We start from the raw sequence: 20,461 nt of genomic DNA, 5'->3' as shown, positions 1-20,461 counted from the left end.
TGGAGATCCATGACACAGTACAATTTATATAATTTTATTTATTTTTTTTCAATTTATATAATTTTAAACACACACACACACACACACATGCAAATAACCGGACAGTTTTCCAGGACACAGTCACATGTGTTTGCATAAACACACAGCGTGAACTGGAGAGCAGTATGTTCAGTACGTGAAGCTAGAGAGGGCGAAGGAGAAAAACAGAATATGATCACACAAGAGAAGTGCTTGCAGAAACATATGACAAAAATCCACCACATACTTAACTAATTATGCATCCCTGAGGACCCCAAAAATAAAGATAAAAATAAAATAAAGTCAAGGGGCAGGGCAGATATTCCAAACCCACAAAGGCACCCGTCTTTAAGATGGAGCCAAAATAGTCCAGGTTGCAACTCAGAGCAGAGAGTCTGGACCTGGAGTGGAGTGTTAGGTTTAAAAATGCATAGCAACGTTTACAGCCTTTGGTAGCAGAACCACTGGTAGAGCTTCACAGTATTTTAAAGCAGTTATACAAATTCTTGCTGGAAACAGATTGCATTTCAGAGGAACAAAAAGCACATATACTGAAAAAAATGATTTATGTGATGCCCTTCTGAACCTTCAGGGAAAAGGGAACTCAATTTGAGAAGGGAATTGACAGTGTGTTTCAATGAATCATCAACCAAATGCTTTTTTTTTTTTTTTTGATAGTCTCTAAGAAAAATATGTCAAAAATATTACCTAAATGAATCACTAACTAAGGTGTTTATAATTTATCGTATCTACTTCTAAAAGAGCATGTCTGGTCTTACAACTTCTAATTAAATTGTAAATTTATTAACCATGGCCTTCAACCATCAATTCTTTATTTTTTATTTAAAGATTTGCTTCGGGTCTTTTTTTTTTTTTTTTTTTTTAGAAGCTTACCTAGCTGGTTATATGTTTATTTTTCACTGGACAATTAACTGTTCTTATATTTCTAATAAATCTGAAAACCTGTACTTGTATTATCTTCACTTGCTTGCTTCCCAGCTGAGAGAGGCAGCTCCGAAAGGATTTAACTATTTCCCTCCAAAATGGCAACTGGCATAAAACAAGTTCCCAGTTCTTGAAAGCATCTGGCAGGCTTGAAATGACTGAGCTTGTTTCACAAGGCAAAAGTTAATGCAATACTGGTGACACGATAAACTCAGGCTCTGGTTTGGTAGACTTGTGAAACCCTTCTAGACTCCAAACAATGCATTTTTATCTTCCATCTTCACCATTTCTTGCACCATCTAGAAAATGGACTTGTGTTACTGTTCATCCTGTCTTTTTATGCTGTATTCCGACATTAAGTAACATTCTAACAGAGACAAGAACCACTCATTAAATTTTATCTATAGGCCAGGCACAAAGAAAGACTTTACATCATTACTGTTGATTCAGACAACAATAATCCAAGGGAGGTATTGGTATTATTCTACATGGAGGTGAAGAAACTGAGTGTCAGAAAGGTGAAGCCACTCACTCAAGGCCACACAGCTGACTCCAAATTAACAGAATATTATCCACCACTGCTTAGAGCGGTTCTTCTTCTGCATCTCAGATAGGCACATGAGAGGGGCCTAAGGCGTCAGTCTGCTCATAGAGTGACCAGCATGTTCTGAACCTGGGTTTCTCTTTGGATACATCTGTTGGCTCTTAGAGCGGAAATCAGCAAGATTCTGTTCCCTCACTGCCTGTTCTCCCTTTCTCTTGAGTGGCACTGCCTAGTCAAGATGTCAGGACACTACACCCAGTCTCTGGTTTGGAGCAACTGTTCCATTTTCCTTTTATGCAATTTAAACCCTTACAGTGTGGTCAAAATCCTGTCTGAGTGGGCTGCTGAATGCTGAGATGAGACCCTACTCTCTTGTGTGTGTTTATTGGGTAAGGACCTCTAGAGACAAGCCCATCCTACACATTTTGTCTTGTCTCTGCTTCTGGCTTTCATCTTCCTTAGACTTCCTGTCACTTCAGACTTTGTTCTTTCCTTTCATGTGTCATGTTGAACCTATTTTTAAGCTCAGCTTCTCTTAGGGTCCTACTTGGTTCCCACTGATATCCTCATCCTGTGACTAGCCATGCCTGGTAATCATTATTTGGGTGTTTAACAAAAGCTTTCATGCAGCTAGGATGTCACATTGTTCCCTCTGCCTTTTGTGTGGTTTGATTTTGCTATTTATGGAAGGACTATTGGTAAGAGAACCATACGGTTGTACATATCCTCTCCATCTTTCCTAAAATTAGAGTTCAAAATCATGCCCACCTCTTCTAATCAAGAACACTCACTCCACACACTCCCACCATTATTTTCCTGAGAGAACTGGTAGTGTGGTATCTGTGGGCAGCATCTGGGCTACATGAAGGCAGGAGAGAGGTCAGAGAGTCCAGCTCTTCCTCCAATCCCCTCAGACTCCTGGTGCCTAGTACTGGGGAATATGGTTGATGGTTTAATGTGGTAGATGTTCAGAGGGAACAAATGCAATAGATTTTTTTCTAAGTCTTTTCTAAGTCTAAGAAAGTGTTGTATCATTGCACTAATTTGTAAATATAGGTTTTGAGACATTTATGTAAAATATTCTTTAATTTAGAATTTATGAAATATTTCAGACCCCATAGTCTGTATCCTTGCTATTCCAACCGTAGGCTTGAGCCTGGAGGCATAATCAACACTAGGGACATGTCAGAAAGGCAGACTTTCATGCTCCTTGCCTGACCTATGGAATCAGAATCTGTGGTTTTTCAACAAGTTCCCCAAGTGATAAGTGTGTATATTCATACCTTTGAGAAGTGCTGTCCTATTCTTTTATTTCCTCCTAAGAAGAGGTGTGAGAAGTGTGATAAACAGAAAAGATTTCATATTCATAAGCAACATTCAGACAAAATGAGTATGTATATGAGTCTTCTCTGCCTCACCCACACTCCCACAAAGAACATTCTGTCCCTTGCTTAGTGGGCTCCCTTGCACTCCAGGAGGATTGCTAGCCTGGTCTGTTGATTTTGAAATGCAGAACTTGAAGAATGGCCTTTAAAGGTAGAAACAAAGACCAAGGAAGAAAAGAGAAAGCAGAATAGCTTCCCAGGTAGAGGATTTGAGGAGAGCTAGGGGTCAGAATAAAGGGTGAAGAGTGAGGATCATAGGTGATGAGACATTCTGGCCTTGGCTGCACTTGGATCAGCAAGAGCAGCAAAGGTTGACTGCATTAGAGTGTGGGGCAGGTCATAGAAGCAGAAACTGGGCTGGAGAGGGGAATGAAAATGCATTTTCAGAGAAAGGCAGGCCTCAGTGGACAGGAGGAAAATTTGAGGATAGCACTAGAAACACATGAACCACCTTTGAGTACTTACTTCCTAATATAAGAAGGAGGATGCAGAGAAGGACCAGAGCCCACACCAAAGTCATGAGCTGTGACATAGACCATATATAGAATGAACTCTGAGGGCAAAGAAAATCCCTGTGGGTCGGTCCCAACCCAGTCAGAGTAATTGTGATTCTGTAACTTTTTTTAAAAAATATTTTATTTATTTATTCATGAGAGACACACAGAGAGAGAGGGAGGGAGAGGGAGAGAGAGGCAGAGACATAGGCAGAGGGAGAAGCAGACTCCATGCAGGGAGCCCGACGTGGGGCTCGATCCCGAGTCCCCAGGATCAGGCCCTGGGCTGAAGGCGGTGCTAAACCACTGAGCCACCGGGCTGCCCTGAGTCTGTAACTTTAATGCTAATCTTACCCCAGGCTAGGAATAACCTAATTGTAATTATGAAGAAATGATACTTAAAATGGTTTGGCATTGAACCAAAATTTAATCATTCTTATAATACCTGTAATATGTATGCATGCATATACATATGTATGCATAAATACACATTATATATATTATCAACATGTAACATATAATATCTACATATGGCATAGGCATACAGTGTATGTGTCATATATATATGACTGCGCATGGATATGTATGTGTGTATATGTATATCTTCTATATATAGGTATACTTCTACATAGAAAAGGCGTACCATGTTTTTTTCCTCCAGAATTACCAGAACTTACAAAATTGTAGACTCCTGGTGGAGCCTATCTATCCTATAATTTACATTCTATGATATGTCCAAATTTTAGTTTGAGTCCCCCACTTGAGCTTTAGAGTGAGTGCTCTAACTATCTTAAAATATTTTCAATCCAACAATCAGAAGAGGGTTTTGCAAATAAATAGTACTAAGTGTAATCACCTTCCAGGAACAGATAAACAAAAATACTAAGATAAAAAATTGTCACATAACTAGAGGGCCATAAAGAGAATGACCTCTGCAAAATCTACACTTAACTGATCTTTAATTTGTTTTAAATTGAGGATCTCAGGTTAAAATCCAAATGACTTTACGTGGAAGTAAATTATGTGTATACTGCACTTGAATTGAGAAGTTTTCCAGATAAAGGAAATCATTCTGCCTTGTGACCAGTTTTGGTCCAGTCTCTCTTCATTATTCAAGGACGCACCCTTTCCTCTTGCAGACTTCACAAGGCAGTCAGACAGGCATCTGGTTGCCAGGGGGACTGCAGGTGTTTTCCTCCTAATGCCATTTGGGTTTAACAGTTTCTATTTTACGTGTTTACAGGATTATCTTTTATTGGAATTCTTTAGCCTGACCCTTCCTGCTGTACTGGAGAAGGGATTGTCTTAAGATATGCAAGAACACTTCTATCATGTTCTCTGTGTCATCTTAAACCTCAAGTGGATTAATTTCCAGGTTATAAGGAAATTGGCTCATCACCTTTAAAAACTTGATTTCCCACCTTCTTACAGCATCTGGTGCTGAAAACACACACACACTCACACACACACACACAGTTGTCATTTTGCTATTATTCTGTGACTATTATTCTGTAGTAGGTTTCTTATGTAACCTTAGTGGATTACATAATGCACAGAATGTTATTAGTGCCCTAGAGAGACAAAAGGACAGTGAGTCTTTTTGTTACCACCTGTGATTCTGATGGGAGAGCTCAGGATAGTGAACTCTCAGTTTTCTGTGCAGCATGTAGAAAAAGGATTGTTGTAGCTCGATTCTTGTATTTTAAAATTCAATTCTCTTGGTGTTTAGTTTCACAGAATTTGTTTCCATCAACCTTCCTATGACTACTTGAAATGCCAAAACGCAATAGTTAAAACTTTAAGTAAACAAAATACTTAAACACTCAAAAATATTAAGTAGATGATACCAAGAATCAATATTATTCCTTGTTTAAGTGGGCACATGCATCTTTGAGAGGGTTTTTAGTCTTCCCATTTTTCCTAGGATGCAGTACATGTTCTGACTGACACCTATCATCCCCTCCAGATCTAAGTGGGTGCATCTTCCCTGGCTTGAGTGACACCCGGGGATCCTTGCATACAGCGCATACAGACCTTTGGAGATGAGCATGAAATCCTCTTTGACCCAGCCTCATAGAACATATCTCTCCCTCTCTCTCAATCTGTGTTTCTGTCTCTCTGTCTCTCTTCCCTGCTGTGCCTCCTCCTCCCCCCAAGTATCTATAAGATGTGTTTTGTTGCAAATTGCTTATCCTGGTGTCAAAATGTCACAATGGTGAGTCCATGCCAGGGCAGAGGCAGATTTGAGAAATTTTTTTTTAATATTTTATTTATTTATGACAGATACAGAGAGAGAGAGAGAGAGAGGCAGAGACACAGGCAGAGGGAGAAGCAGGCTCCATGCACCGGGAGCCCGATGTGGGATTCGATCCCGGGTCTCCAGGATCACGCCCTGGGGCAAAGGCAGGCGCCAAACCGCTGCGCCACCCAGGGATCCCTGAGAAATATTTCTAATGATTAACAAATCTCTTCTGTTTTCACCCCTTATTAAACATCTAAAGTTTCTCTTTTCTCATATATCTCCAAAGATTTTTCTCTTCTTCAGTAGACCATGGTTGCCAACTAATACCTGGACTGCGTTGTAAACCAGATACGACTAAAAACCATGAACATCCTATTTCCATCAGATACTAACCTTGGAGCAGGATCCCATTCTTCTTTCTCTTCTTCTCCTTCTTCCTCTTCTTCCTCCTCTTCCTCCCCCTTCCTCTTCCTCCTTCTTGATCTTCTTCTTCCTTTTCTCCTCTTTCTTCTTTTTTATTTTATTTTTTTAAAGATTTATTTATTTATTTATTCAGAGAGAGAGAGAGAGAGAGAAAGAGAGGCAGAGACACAGGCAGAGGGAGAAGCAGGCTCCATGCAGGGAGCTGGACATGGGACTCGATCCTGGGCCTCCAGGATCACACCCCGGGCTGCAGGCGGCACTAAACTGCTGCGCCACCGGGGCTGCCCTTTCTTCTTTTTTAAAAGATTTATTTAAAAAAAAAATAAATAAAAATAAAAGATTTATTTTAAATTTATTTTATTTGAGGAAGAGAGAACACAAGTGGCAGGGAGGCAGAGGGAGAGAGAGAAGCAGGCTCCCCACTGAGCAGGGAGCCCTACAAGGTACTTGATCCCAGGACCCTGGGATCATGACTGGAGCCACAGGCAGATGCTTAACCAACTGAGCCACCCAGATACCCCATTTTTCCTCTGCTCCACCTCCTTCTCCTTCTTCTTCCTATCCCCTGAATAAAATTCCATTTCATTTAGAACAACACATGTGTTCATTAGACATCTTCACACTTGGCCTCACTTCTTGGCTTCTTGGCAGTTGAGTCCTTCCCATCCTCTCAAGACTTCTTTTCCACTCCCAAGTGGACTCTCTTTATTGCACAGACATTAAAGAGAAAATTTAACTCTCCCTTACTCTCTACTCTGCATGGACATATGCAATCACTATCTTCAGATGAATAGATGTTACACATTATCTATTCATGTTCCATACATGATGTGATCCCTGTTCTTAAAACATTTCCTCCTTTTCTTTCTTGAAACTTCTAAAAGTAAGACGAACAATAAGAAAATAAAAAATTTTATTTTCAGTGAAACAAGGAAAAGGTTCAAGATATGTATAAGAGCCAGGCAAAATAGTTTCATTTATGCATGGCCCAAAAAGAAAGAAGTTGAGCGAAGCCAAGGAGAAATATTACAGTGGATCAAGAAACACCACATCACAGAAAGTCCCACCAAAAAAATACTCACTAAAGGTGAGAGGAGCAATGGGAAGGGAAAAGCCTTGTCTGCAATAGCACTGGATCTACTGTTAACTGCAAAAAACACTTCTGGATCCAAATTGTTTCAGAGGAACAGAGAAAACAGAACTTCCTGATTAATCACAAAAGTAAGCCATATTTCCAGCAAGCAGTCAGACTTTAGCATTTCAAGAGATGCCTTATGTATGGATTCTCCACATATATAGGACACTTTTGCAAATGGTTATGCCAAGAAGACCAATCTCATTTCATGATGAATGACAAAAAAGAACTATGTAGCAAGTATGTAAGCAAAGTACAAGACAAAAAGGAAGAGTAGCAAGATTTCTTAAAAGATGAAGAATATACTCATAAGGAAAACTTCCAGAGGGCAGGTAAAAATCGTGGACAAATATTTTGCCATGAGTTTAAAATAAAACAAGTTAGTGGGAGAACAATGTCTATGCCAAAAGGCTACCGGTCAGAAATGCAAGAATTCAGAGGGAAAAAGATGAGAGAACAGCAAGTAGATGAAATGCGAATCTAAAGAGTTTATTTAATAAATAGGAGAAAAACAACACCATTAAATAAATGTAGTGAAATTAATAGGGTGAATAGATACTGCAGAATATACAATACATGTTATGAAAGTAGAATGAGAGGAAGGAATAAAATAAAACATATACAAATGATATGAGTGCATATGACAAAGAAAAGCAAATGATATACAACATATGTGCAATTATATTTATAAAAGGAAAGAAAACACATAAAGTAATGGACTAGAGCAAACATATAAAGTATAATTTAAGAAAACCTTTTGGGCAGCCTGTGTGGCTCAGCAGTTTAGCACAGCCTTCAGCCCAGTGCGGGATCCTGGAGACCCTGCATGGACTCCCACATCGGGCTCCCTGTGTGGAGCCTGCTTCTCCCTCTGCCTGTGTCTATGCCTCTCTCTCTCTCTCTTTCTCTCTCTCTGTGTCTGTCTCTCATGAATAAATAATAAAAAAATCTTAAAAGAAAACTTTTTTTTTAAAGGAAACTTTTTGACATAAAAGACTTTACAAAGCAAAGTGTCATAACATGTAGGAGAAAGTTAACTAGAACATGAAGAAATATCTGTAATATACTCTATTTACTTTTATTTTTAAAGATTTTATTTATTTACTCATGAGAGATACACAAAGAGAGGCAGAGACATAGGCAGAGGAAGAAGCAGGCTCCTCGCTGGGAGTCCGATGGGGGACTTAATCCTAGATCCCTGGGATCAGGACCTGAGCCAAAGACAGATGCTCAACCACTGAACCACCCAGATGTCCCTGTAACATACTTTAAAAGAGAGAACTAAGGATTTTGTAACAATCAAACTCTATTTTAAATAATAAAGGTATAAAGGCTATGAATAGATGGTTGCAAGCATTTAAGGACTCTGGTTATATTGTTCCCAAGAGCCCTTGCAGAAACCACCAAGGGAAGAACTAAGCCAAATGATGATTAAGAACAATCTGTCAGAAATACTTGAGGCAAACAGTAATCACATTTGATAGCACAACTATCACTAAAATAATTTGATTGGCAGAATATAATAATATTGTTTATGTCCTAACACTATAAAAGTAATAAAACTCATAAAATGTAGGAGAGAGGATTGGAAGTAGAAAGAAGAATATGTATGCTAAGTGCCTCATCTCTAATAGCTCATGCTCAAAAAACTTCTATCAAGTGGGAGAATTGAAATCACATTTAATAGTTCAAGGAAAATACTAGGAAGTACTGTAATGTGGTGATATTGAACTAGATGACAGATGATTGGAGAATAGCTCTACCATGAGAACTAAAGTAGCTGGAAAATATGTTTAAAGGCAAGGAAACAAACAAACAAAAACCATAAAAAACCTAGTTAGAAGGCAGCAGGACTTGAGCTGCCAAGATCTGGATAAAGAAGCAAACAGAGGTGCCTGGATGGTCCTTTCTTTTCTTTTCTTTTTAATGATTTTATTTATTTATTCATGAGAGACAGAGGAAGAGAGAGAGAGAGAGAGAGAGGCAGAGACATAGGCAGAGAGAGAAGCAGGCTCCATGCAGGGAGCCGGGTGTGGGACTCGATCCTGAGACTTCAGGACCATGCCTGCGCCGAAGGCAGGTGCTAAACCACTGAGCCACCCAGGGATCCTGGTACTTTCTTTTCTTGAGAAATTTGCTGATTAAAATATGGTAGATAAGAGGCAGATAAGAAGAGAAGAATACGACATCTTGAATGAACAAGAAGCTGAGTAGAGTTACTAACAACCTTACAGATTTAGTGTACAAAAATTGGACCCTAGAGTTCAAGGCTCACCAAGAAGAAGGCATTCTTCTTCTTCTTCGTCTTCGTCTTCTTCTTCTTCTTCTTTTTTTCTTGCATCCTGGTGATCACATTTATTGAAAGAGTTGGAAAAAAATTAAAATGGCCTTTAGCTTAAGAATTTTTGAGTTATCTGCACATCAACTCATTTCAGGAGTGGAAGAATCCTTGGTCATTTCTTAATATCAAAATGAACGCAGGTTTCTCTTTTGGATGTCTTCTACATTTAAAGAGGCAATCATACAAAATCTACTATATTCCATACAGATAAATTCTTTGTTTCAGCCAACTCTTAATGGAGGAGCAACTAGTACAATACCATCTCCCCAGACAAAAAGCGTCGGAATATTCCATTTTGTTGATTTATATATCTCTGCATATGAACATCTTGAGTGTTCAGTTTAAACCCTCTCAAGGGCTACACATTAGGAATAAGAATGAGCAAAATGTAGACCATTCCCCCAAACTCTGAAGCCCTGGTTGGATTAAGAAAATCTGCCTCTAATCTAATTTCCTCTGATCTAACTGAAAAAAAATTAACTAACTAAAAAAATAAATTCTTCTCTAAAAGAAATTAACATCAGTGTCTTAAATTTTCTCTAAAATTCATCTAACAGGGCAGCCCCGGTGGCGCAGCTGTTTAGGACCGCCTGCAGCCCAGGGCGTGATCCTGGAGACCCTGGATCGAGTCCCATGTCAGGCTCTCTGTATGATGCCTGCTTCTCCCTCTGCCTATGTCTCTGCCTCTCTCTCTGTCTATGAATAAATAAATAAAATCTTAAAAAAAATAAAAAATAAAAATAAAATTCATCTAACAGAATGGAAGATATTAAATTAGAAGTTATCAAACAAACAGATAATAAGAGTACATGATCAAACACCAAGGGAAATCAGAGACAATAAAACAGACCCAACAGAGATCTCAATGACAGAGTTATAAGACAGAATCTTAAAAATAACTTTGATGAATCCATTCAAGAAACTAGATGTCAAGATGAAGTTGAGCACTATACTTCAAAACTAAAAAATGGTAAATGGAAATTATTAAACTGAAGAATAACTGAAACTAAGAATGTTTTTGCTAGCAAATTAGACACGGTATAGAGTAAATTCTTGAACTAGACCCTAAATAAGAAGAATGTATCCAGACCAAATTTTTAAGAAGGAAATGAACCAAGATTACAAAACAGAGTACTAAAGACAAGGGATGTGGTAAAAAGTATGGTATATATGTAATTGGACTTGCAGAAGGAAAATAGAAAATAGCACAGAAAAAGATACTTAAAGACAAAATGTCTTCTATTTTTCCAAGGAGATAAAAGGCATCAGACCACAGACTCAAGAAATACTTTGTGCCTCAATTAATTTATTCCAGAATTATCATACTAAAAGAGTTGAAAACAAAAGATAAAAAGCAAAAAAAGAAAACTGCTGTAGCTCTAGCAATATCAGATAGGCAAGAAGAATTTCTAGAGATAAAAAAGAATATTTTAAAAACAATAACAGTGTCAAGTAGGAAAATATGATAATTCTAAATTTGTACACACCAAATAATAAAGCTTCAAAATATATGAAGCTAAACTGAAAGAACTACAGAAGTGGAAATAATCATCACAAATTTTTTAAAATACTTCAAAAAACAATTAGTTAAAGGAAAGGAGGATTTGAAAAATATACCTAATAATGAAAGTGTATTCTATTTTTAAAACATGAGACCAACAATTACAGAGTACCCATTTTTTTCAAGTGTGCAAGATAGATTTGCTAAAATTGACATAAAACAAATGACAACAATTGTCAAAGAACTGAAATCATGTGTACTATTCTCTCTGGCCACACGGGTATTAAGCTAGAAGGCAATTTTTTTAAAGGTAAGAATCCACCTCCCCTCTTGCATCTGACTTGCAAATAAGCAATATCCTTCCATTTAACTCATGGGTTCAAATCCATTTAGAAATCACAATGGACTAAAGAATATACTCAACCAAATAATAATAAAAATGAAACATCAAAATTTGTGAAATGCAAACAAAGCCATTTATAGGGAAATGAAGTCATAGTGTGTAGATCAGATAAAAAGATAGCATAAATATCAAGTATTTAAATACTTATAGCCATTTGTAAAAAAGCAGCTACTTTAATTACAATAAGCTAGAAGGAAATAAATAGTAGAAATTAATAAAACAAAACAAATACAAACTACATATATACCTAGAAGCCAAATGTTATTTCTTTAAAAAGACAAATAAAATTGAGATGGTTCTATGAAGACTAACTCTCCCTTTCACTAAGAGAAGAAAAAAAGAGGGCAGGAAGACAGTCAAATATATCAATACCTGGAATGTCAAAGAGACCATTGCTACAGGTCTTAAGAACATGAAAACACTTAAAAGAACATACCATATAATTCCATATACATAAAATGCTAGGACAGGAAAAATTAGTTTGTGGTAAAAAGGAAAATGAAAACAATGTTTGGCTGTGGGAGGATTGAAAGGATGATTCACTGAGAAGGGCATGAAGAAACTTTCTAGGGTGATGGTGGCATTCTATATCTCAGTAGGGGTTTGGTTTGCAATGTCAAAACTACCTAGATGGTACATCTAAGACAGGACTAATTCAACATAGATTTTTACCTTCAAAGTAAAAGCAGTAAAAAAAAAAAAAAAAAAATAGATTAATATTATGCATTCTGAAGTAGTTGGCAGAAATTATACTGATATTTGCAACTTTGAAACTTATTAAAAAATAAGATGAATAGAAAGATTGGAAAACAAGTAGGTGAGTAGATATATAATAAAGCATAGTGAATATACATTATAGAATATAAGTGGTATATATACAGGTATTCACTGTAAAATTCTTTACTTTCCTATGTGTTTGAGATTTACATAGTACAAGACAGGAAAAGAGAAGGTATAATGATCAGCTTTATTCCAATAATTTGAAAATTTAGCACAACAAATATAAAAAGAAATGGAAAACCTGTGTAACTTCCTATCTAAAAAAATGAATTTATATTTAAAATTTTTCCTACAATAGAAAACTCTAAGTTGATTGAGAACCCAGAAAAAGACTGATGCTTACAAAAACATTTGATTTCTTTCAATATTGACACCACAGAGCAATTGAAAAAGGAAAAAATAATTTTCTCAATAAAGTGTTCTATGTAAGTCAGATACACAGAGCATAAGAAACTACCTTAACCCCTATCTCACTCCAACAAAAAATCAGCTCCACAGTTACAGATCAAATGGGAATGGTAAAACAACAAAGCTTCTAAAATACAACATGGGAAAATATTTTATAACTTTTATATTTTATAACCTGTAGTAGGCAAAGATTTCTTGTATAACACAGTAAAGTATTCCCCCAAATTGAAAAACATAACAAATAGGAGTAAACTAAAGCTAGGCATTTCTATTTATCAAAAGGTACCATTCAGAAACTACAGCTCCATGTCACAGAGAGGCTTATGCTATGGCTGACAGCTGACTCTCAGCATAAGACTACTGAGGAAAGTTACTCCATCCTTTAGCTTTTAGTGATCAGTTGATTGGTGCTGGTTTAAAACCAGTTCTATAAAAAAAAACAAAACAAAACAGTTCTATGATTATGTGCTTACAGTTTGTGACCATTCCCACTGAAACAAGTAAAATTAGAGACAAACATAGCCAGTGTTAGCAAGGGAATGGACAACCAGAGTTCTCATTCAGTGGCACCTGGTGCAGTAACTTGGGAAAACTTTCTGACATCTAAAGCTGAGCACACACATACCTGGGGTGTATACTAAGGTTGCTCAGCTTACTGCCTGAACCAGATTTCCAGGCCAAAGTGCAGGGAAGGAAAACCAGGCAGACCCAGACAGTCTCCCTGAGTTGAGACAGAGCTGGGAGTATAACACAAAATCCTGAAGTGATAATAGAAAAAAAATTATAAAGCTAAGGATATTGAGTAGTTCTGAAAGGCAAACAACAAAATGAGAAAATATCTTTGAAACATATAATGCAGTCATAGAGCAAATCCCCTTCATATGTAAAGAGCCCTTAATAATCAAAAAGAAAAATAGGCAACCAAGAATGGATAATTCACAGAGAAGAAGATGAAAATGATTTTTAATAATGAAAGGAGGTTCGATCTCACCCATGCCAAGAAAAAAGGCACATGAAGACTATGTTAAGATGTTGATTTTTGCCTATCAGACTAGCAAATATCATGTGGGAAAGCAATACAGTTGGAGAAACCATGGGGAAACAGGCATCCCCAGAGACCTGAGTGGGAATTTTCATGGTTAAAGCTCTTTGAAAAGCAAACTGACATCATCTATACAATTCCCAAAAGCATGTGCCTTTGGTTTTAAAATTCCTCCTGTCAGAATGCATTCTAGTTATGTCAACACATGAAAATAATGGCAGAGCAAGGTTACTCACCACAGCATCATTTGTAAACACAAAAGATTGGAAACAACATGAGTGTCCATGCACCGATAAGTGATGAGATATGTGCCTATGCAACCATAAGATACGATAATATATAGATACTAAAAAAATGAGGGAAACTATTACTGGCTAGTGGGGAAAGACCCCCCCACACACACACACCTGCAGGAGGATGATGCTATTTTTAGATTAACAAAAAAAAATTTGCAAGAAAGCATATATAGTGTATATAGTGTGCCGTCATTTGAATAAAAACTGAGGAGATAGAGAAATATTGATGTTGACTTTAAATGCATGAAATACCTCCATAAAGATGAAGGAAAAATATAATGCAGGAGAAATGCAGAATGGATGAGAAATAGAGGTGGGAAGGAGTCATATCACTGTTCCTTTATCACTGCATTCCTGATATTTGAACGATGTGTCTTCTGAATCTATATATCTACACAAAATGTAAATCATTCGAAAGGGCATTACACGAAGAATGACGAATATGTTTGCGTTCAGAAAAATAAATCCTCTCTACTTATCAGGGCGCACTCTTGTAATAGGTCTGCCTGGAAATGATAATAAATGATTATGTATTTTTATCTCCTTAGCGTATTAGACAGCTACGTGATCTAGTACGTGAGCCACAAAACATGGACAAAGAGTGCAAGGCACAAACTGGATTTTTGCCATATGCAAGATGCTGCTAGTTAACAAAAGCAGAGAGACAGGAACATGGGACAGAGACATGTTGGGGTATATCTGGAACATATGATGAATGAGTGTAACAGGCCTGGAAGAGTGGGGACAGCCAGGTCACAGGGGATCATGAATGTAAAACTTGGTGTGAATGGTTATGGTTTTCCATGGAGCCATCGGTAGGCAGCATGACATGTTTCCAAGACAAACTTCAGCTTGGCCCCTTTCTTCTGTCATTTTTACAACATTGCAATCTTTTCACCCCTTTGATAAACATCTCAGGATATCCCTGAAGTAGCTGCATAGCGTCACAAAATACTTTCAATAAATTGTGTGTTTTCAAGAGTGCTACTCAACAGGAAGAGACCTGGAAGTGTTGTCTGCCTGAAGCAGGTTAAAGATTTGGTGGTGAATAGAGCAGTCGAGGACACAAGCATGCTTGAGTCAGGGTCCTTCCTAACCCCTGTGCTTCCTGGTGCTGGGCAGTGGTAGGATAAATAAATCAACATTTTAATACGGCAGAAGGACAACACAGAGCATCTGTCTTTTTCTTTGCATAACTATGGAGAAGAGCTTGGAAAGGTCCTCTTTGGCAGCTGGAAAAGCAAAAATGCAAGAGTCTCAGAAGCATCCTCATAGGCTTGTTCATACAGTGTCTAGCCTCTTCTGAAGTTTTGACAGACACTGCTAACCACGTGAAACAGTAAAATCATGGCTAAACGCTATGAGATGTGCCTTGGTGAGACAAGGAAAGAAAAGGGAGCAGAGAGGGAACATCGAAGAAGAGTGGATCACACCAATTCAGGCCAACGCCAGCCCGCGCTCCCCAGCCCGTGGGCCAGCCAGCGCTCCTGTCCCCAGGAGAGAGGGAAGCAACAATATCCCAACTGGTAACATTTCCAGAAGCTGAGCCCCAGGGAAAATTCACATGCTGACATAGTATTGCATTATAAATGTGAGTTTTCTCACCAAGAAAGTGAGTGCCATCAGGCAGTATTTGGCAGAAAGTTCTGGCCTTCTCTGTGTCTAGCATCATGCTAGGTTATACCTTGAGGCATCTAGAGAACTAACCATATTTTCTGAATGACACATACTTATGCACCATGCCATGTCTCCCTGACACACACATAGCAGACACACACACGTGCACATCCTGGGGTGGCCACGTCAAGTATCTAGCTGTCTTCTCTGACCATACCCTCTGCATCTGATTTATCAAACTGACATGTGCCTAAGAATATGCAGAAACACAGACAGAGCTATTAATGGAAAATCACCTTCCTAACAGAGCGTATTACAGTTAGGCACCTTAAAACTTATTTCCTTCCCTATTTCTAAATTCTGTAAGGAACACAATGACTGCATTAGCTACAAGGCTGGAGAGCTCCTGGGAGTGTGCAGAGCCACCGAGCCCCTCTCTTATACTCTGAGCAAGTCAGTGTTCTACTTGCCACAGCGGTGCTGGTGAAGGAGCCGATTGCACTATTCTTCCTTCTCAAGAAATTTGTACACAACATGCTGTCTACTGTGCTCCCTCATCAGACATGCCCTCCCAGTCCCACAGAGGAACCAGGAGGGATCCCTCCTGGGCATGTACAAGGAGCTAAATGAAGCCAACTTAGCAAGCAACCTGCTCTAAGAGCTTGCAGGGGGAGGCAAGGCTGAGTGTGTTGATAGGTGCTGATTCACACATCCATCCTTGGAGAAGAGAAAGATCTCAGTGTCCTTAGATATTTTTGCTCTCACCACTCAAACTACTCGAAATATTTGGACAACTTGAGAGGCATTTCTATGATAAGACCTGGTTGGGAACAGATCGTTTGGTTAGATTTTATCATCTATTTATTGACCTCATGGATTATTATTATGTTTGTTATTAGGTCTGACTATTTATTAATAGCTAGAAATTATACTAAATGCCTGATCTATGCTGTTTCATTTACTCTCCTGTCAACCCTGGGAGGTAGGTACATCATTATCCTCATTTTTTTTAGAGATAGGCAAAGCAAAATATCTTAGCAAATGTCACACAGCATGTGAGTCAAAAAACTGGGATTCAAATCCAGGTAATCAGACACCAGGGTCCACCATGTTCACCACACACAGACCACCCTTCAAGACCTTGGAGTCAGTGATTTATCCAATCTGGGGCAGTAGGTTCACACACTGGTGAAGATGCACCACGGTGGGGGCTCATTCAAGGTCATGGCATTCCAGATCTCCCAGAGGAATGGCAGGCAGCAGCATTCAACTGAATTTTCTGTTCAAGAAACGTAGGCCTGGTAGCAGCACAGTGAGGAAAACCACAAGGCCACCAGAACACTTGCTTCAAGATATAGAACAAAGACTATGGCGAATAGGAAGGCGCTGTCCTGCTCTGATGGTGGAGCTGAATTTGCAAGGGATTCCTGACGACATTCGATAACTGACTCCTGGGACTCCAGGCCTGATGCCTGGGTTCTTGCAGTGGTGCCACTGGCCCCTGAAAGACACCCCTATCACTGTCCTTTCCTGAGACTCAGCAGAGGCCTTCTGACCACCTTCCAGACCAGTTTTTCACACACAGAAATGGATCAGACATTTGTTCACCTATAATAGTTGTCTGAGGAGTTAATCCTTACAAAAAGAGGTCAGCATCTTTTCTCCTTATCTTAGGATTAATTCCACAGCAAATTAACTGGGGAAAGCCAAAGTGCTTTGTAGGCCCAAATGCACACAATTTCTGTCACACAGGCTTCTTTGTTAACGGATGCAATGGCCTAAGAATGTGTTTGGAGGGAAAAATTTTCATTTTGGCTTCTTCTTTACAATGAAGTAAATCCTTCCTTGGCCTTTAGATAGATTACTCTTCTGGTCTTTACTTCACAACTCAAATACTTAGTGGCAAAAATGAGCAGGGTGACACTACAGGCAGCTGAGGGAGCATGTGGCCTTCCCAGATTTGCCACTGCCCATGCCATCAGTGAAGGCAAGGGCTGCACTGTTGTCTCCACTCGACAAAACCATACTTCAGGGACTCCTGACCTCAAAGGCTCCATGGACCGGGACCCTAGTGTCTCATCAGCAACACATGCAGAAATTTTGTCAGAAAATGTTTATTTTACATAAATCCTTTGGATTATAGACTTATTTCTTCTTCTTAGTTCTCTCTCCTCCTTTTCCTCCCTTTCCACCAACAAAAGCTCATCAACCCTGAGGGACAGTCCTCCATGTGCTGAAAGGATAGGCAGAGAAGTGGTGGATGAGTCTAACAGGCAAAGGGAAGGGAGAGAGAAGCTTGGAGAAGCATTCTCACCACATATACTATTGTAATGTGCAGGGACGTGGATGTGGGAAGGACCTAAGAGCCTTTCCTACACATGGGGAAAATGTGGCCATCTATCCACAAATACAAGCACAGTTCAAAGTCAGCATCATGGTTGATATTCAGCTACACTTGAAAAATCAATTTAAGTTGTAAATTGAAGAATAAATTCAAAGTAAAAGAGTCTTGAATTTTCGCTTTCCAGATAAGATTTCTCTATTGCAGTGCTAAGATACAAAATTTTACAGAATTTAGAAACATATTAAAAACATCTATTACTGAATGATTAGTGGCCCTTTCCTTTATTTTTTTAAGATTTATTTATTTATTTGAGAGAGAGAGAGAGAGAGCAGTGGGTGGGCAAAGGGAGAGAGAATTTCAAGCAGACTCCCCACAGAGCGTGGAGTCAGATCCAGGGCTCAATCTTACCACCCTGAGATTATGACTGAGCTGATATCAAGAGTCGGACACTCAACATAAGCATGCCCTCCGTTTTATGAACCCTTAGCCTGCTCTTAATCTGATATGAATAGTGAGCATTTTCTCAATGGCACAATAGTCATTTCATGGCACTTTAATAAAAATGTCCCTTAACTACCTTATATTTACCCAGGACCAAGTCATCCAAGAGCATAAGAACTATATGCAAGCATGAGACTTGGGGGAAGCAGAAGTGAACGTGGCAGCTTATAGGCAGTTATGAACTCTTCCTTCTTCAATAGCAGATCCAATTCAAGCAAGACAAGCTTTTCCTATAGTATGAAATAAATTTCAAATGTTTGCTTATATCAAGAGGTAAAAAAAAAAGATGAACACCAAACAAGTGGCACTTAACTTTTTAGGAAATTCAAGTTGGATTACAAAAAAAAACCACTAGTTAAATCAATAAATATGACAACAGGAATATTGGATGCCTTTCAAATTCATCCTGCAATTAACAGTAATGGCACAAGTTCCAATTGGATGCAAAACTGAAGAAATAATATCAACTTTTTAAAATTATTTAAGAGATTTAGATGGTGCAACTTAGATTGGACGCTTGGCATTCAATACTATAAATTATTTCCATGTTTGTACTCCATTTTCATTTTTCCCTGAGTTCTTGATTATGACCAATTGCTGGTCAATTCCCATAGATTGCTTTTTAGGGTGCAAGAAGGAGGCTTTTTCCATGTTGCTGCCTTCCAACTGTGCTATGCTAAATTCACTGTCTCTGTCCATGGCAATATCTCCAGTAGATTCCATAGCCTTTCTGATCACTTTCCTATTGCCAATATTAGGTAGTTCAGTTCCATTTCAAAAAAATCACAACTTCAAACTCTTCTAATTCAAGACTTCTCCCCTTCCCCTCACTCAGGCCTGGAGTAGAGAAGGAAGAAGTGTCCATATCTTCACCATTTTCCACCTTCATCTTCCATCCTTCCTTCTCTACTCTCCCTTCTGCCTCTGGCTCCTTCAGGATTGTAGTGGTAGGAGACATAAGAGGTGAAGAACAGAAAGGATTTAGTCTAGGGAAGTTGTGGCACTCTCAAGTATAACAGACACCTCAGTGCATGCTTGCATTTTTCATTATATGGTCCTGTTGTAGGTTCTTCAGATATATCGTCTGTGTGGACCTACAGATGAACCACTGATGGCAGGAACTCTCCCTCTGCCTGATGGCTTCTTCATCTTTGGTGAGCATCTCTCTCTTATGGTACATCTCCTCCCTTTGCTGCCTGTATCACTTCACCTATGTAGGAAATTCTCAGGATGACTCAAACTTGCCTATATTCATAGGGTCTACTTGAGCCACAAAAACAACCTTGTTGTCCCATGATTCTGTTTACCTGCTCCACCATCAAGATGATTCCAGAAGCTTCTCATGCACAAACTTCTTTGGGCAAGAGGCATACCCCGTTTCCTGTGTCTTTCAAACTCTTAGGACTAATGGGTGCTCTTCTACCTCTCTTTCTGGTCCTTGGCGACAGCTCAGCTAATTTTGGCAGCTCAGAACACATTTTTTGAAGCTACAGGTTCAGCTTCACTTCTGGGGGCAGTCTGTGAGTATTATCTGCCATCATCAGACTGGAAGCCAAGACCAAGAGCCATTCAGCATCTCTTTCCAAGGAAATCTTTTCTCCCCATTATCTTCAAATTAATCTCCTTAACTTCTTTTCTAAATTCAAGATGAATAATGGCTGACAGCCCCGATCATTGTGTGTGTGTGTGTGTGTGTGTGTGTGTGTGTGTGTGTAGGGCTGGGAGGTGGTCACCCTTAGCATGCTCTGCATAGGAGGTCTGGTACTTCTCTTTATAATGTGTGGTCACCTAATATCATTTGCTCTCAATTTTCCTGAAGAAAAAAATTTCCACTTACTATCTGCTATGTATCATTATATGTCCAACTAGATGTAAGGTCTGAATGGTGAGAGATCCCGTCACATAGCTTTTTATATTACCCCCCCCCCCCGTTTCTTGTTCAGTACATTCTGTACATTGCCTTGGGAACCCATCTACCATGTTACCAATGTGATTTACTTAAGATAGATTAGAAGAAATCCCAATCTATTACCTATAGCAAT

The sequence above is a fragment of the Canis lupus genome, chromosome 28 (genome assembly GCF_048164855.1).
Source record: "Canis lupus baileyi chromosome 28, mCanLup2.hap1, whole genome shotgun sequence".
In the NCBI taxonomy this organism is placed as follows: domain Eukaryota; kingdom Metazoa; phylum Chordata; class Mammalia; order Carnivora; family Canidae; genus Canis; species Canis lupus.
The sequence above is the reverse complement of the archived record's forward strand: the minus strand, read 5'-3'. Positions refer to the sequence as shown.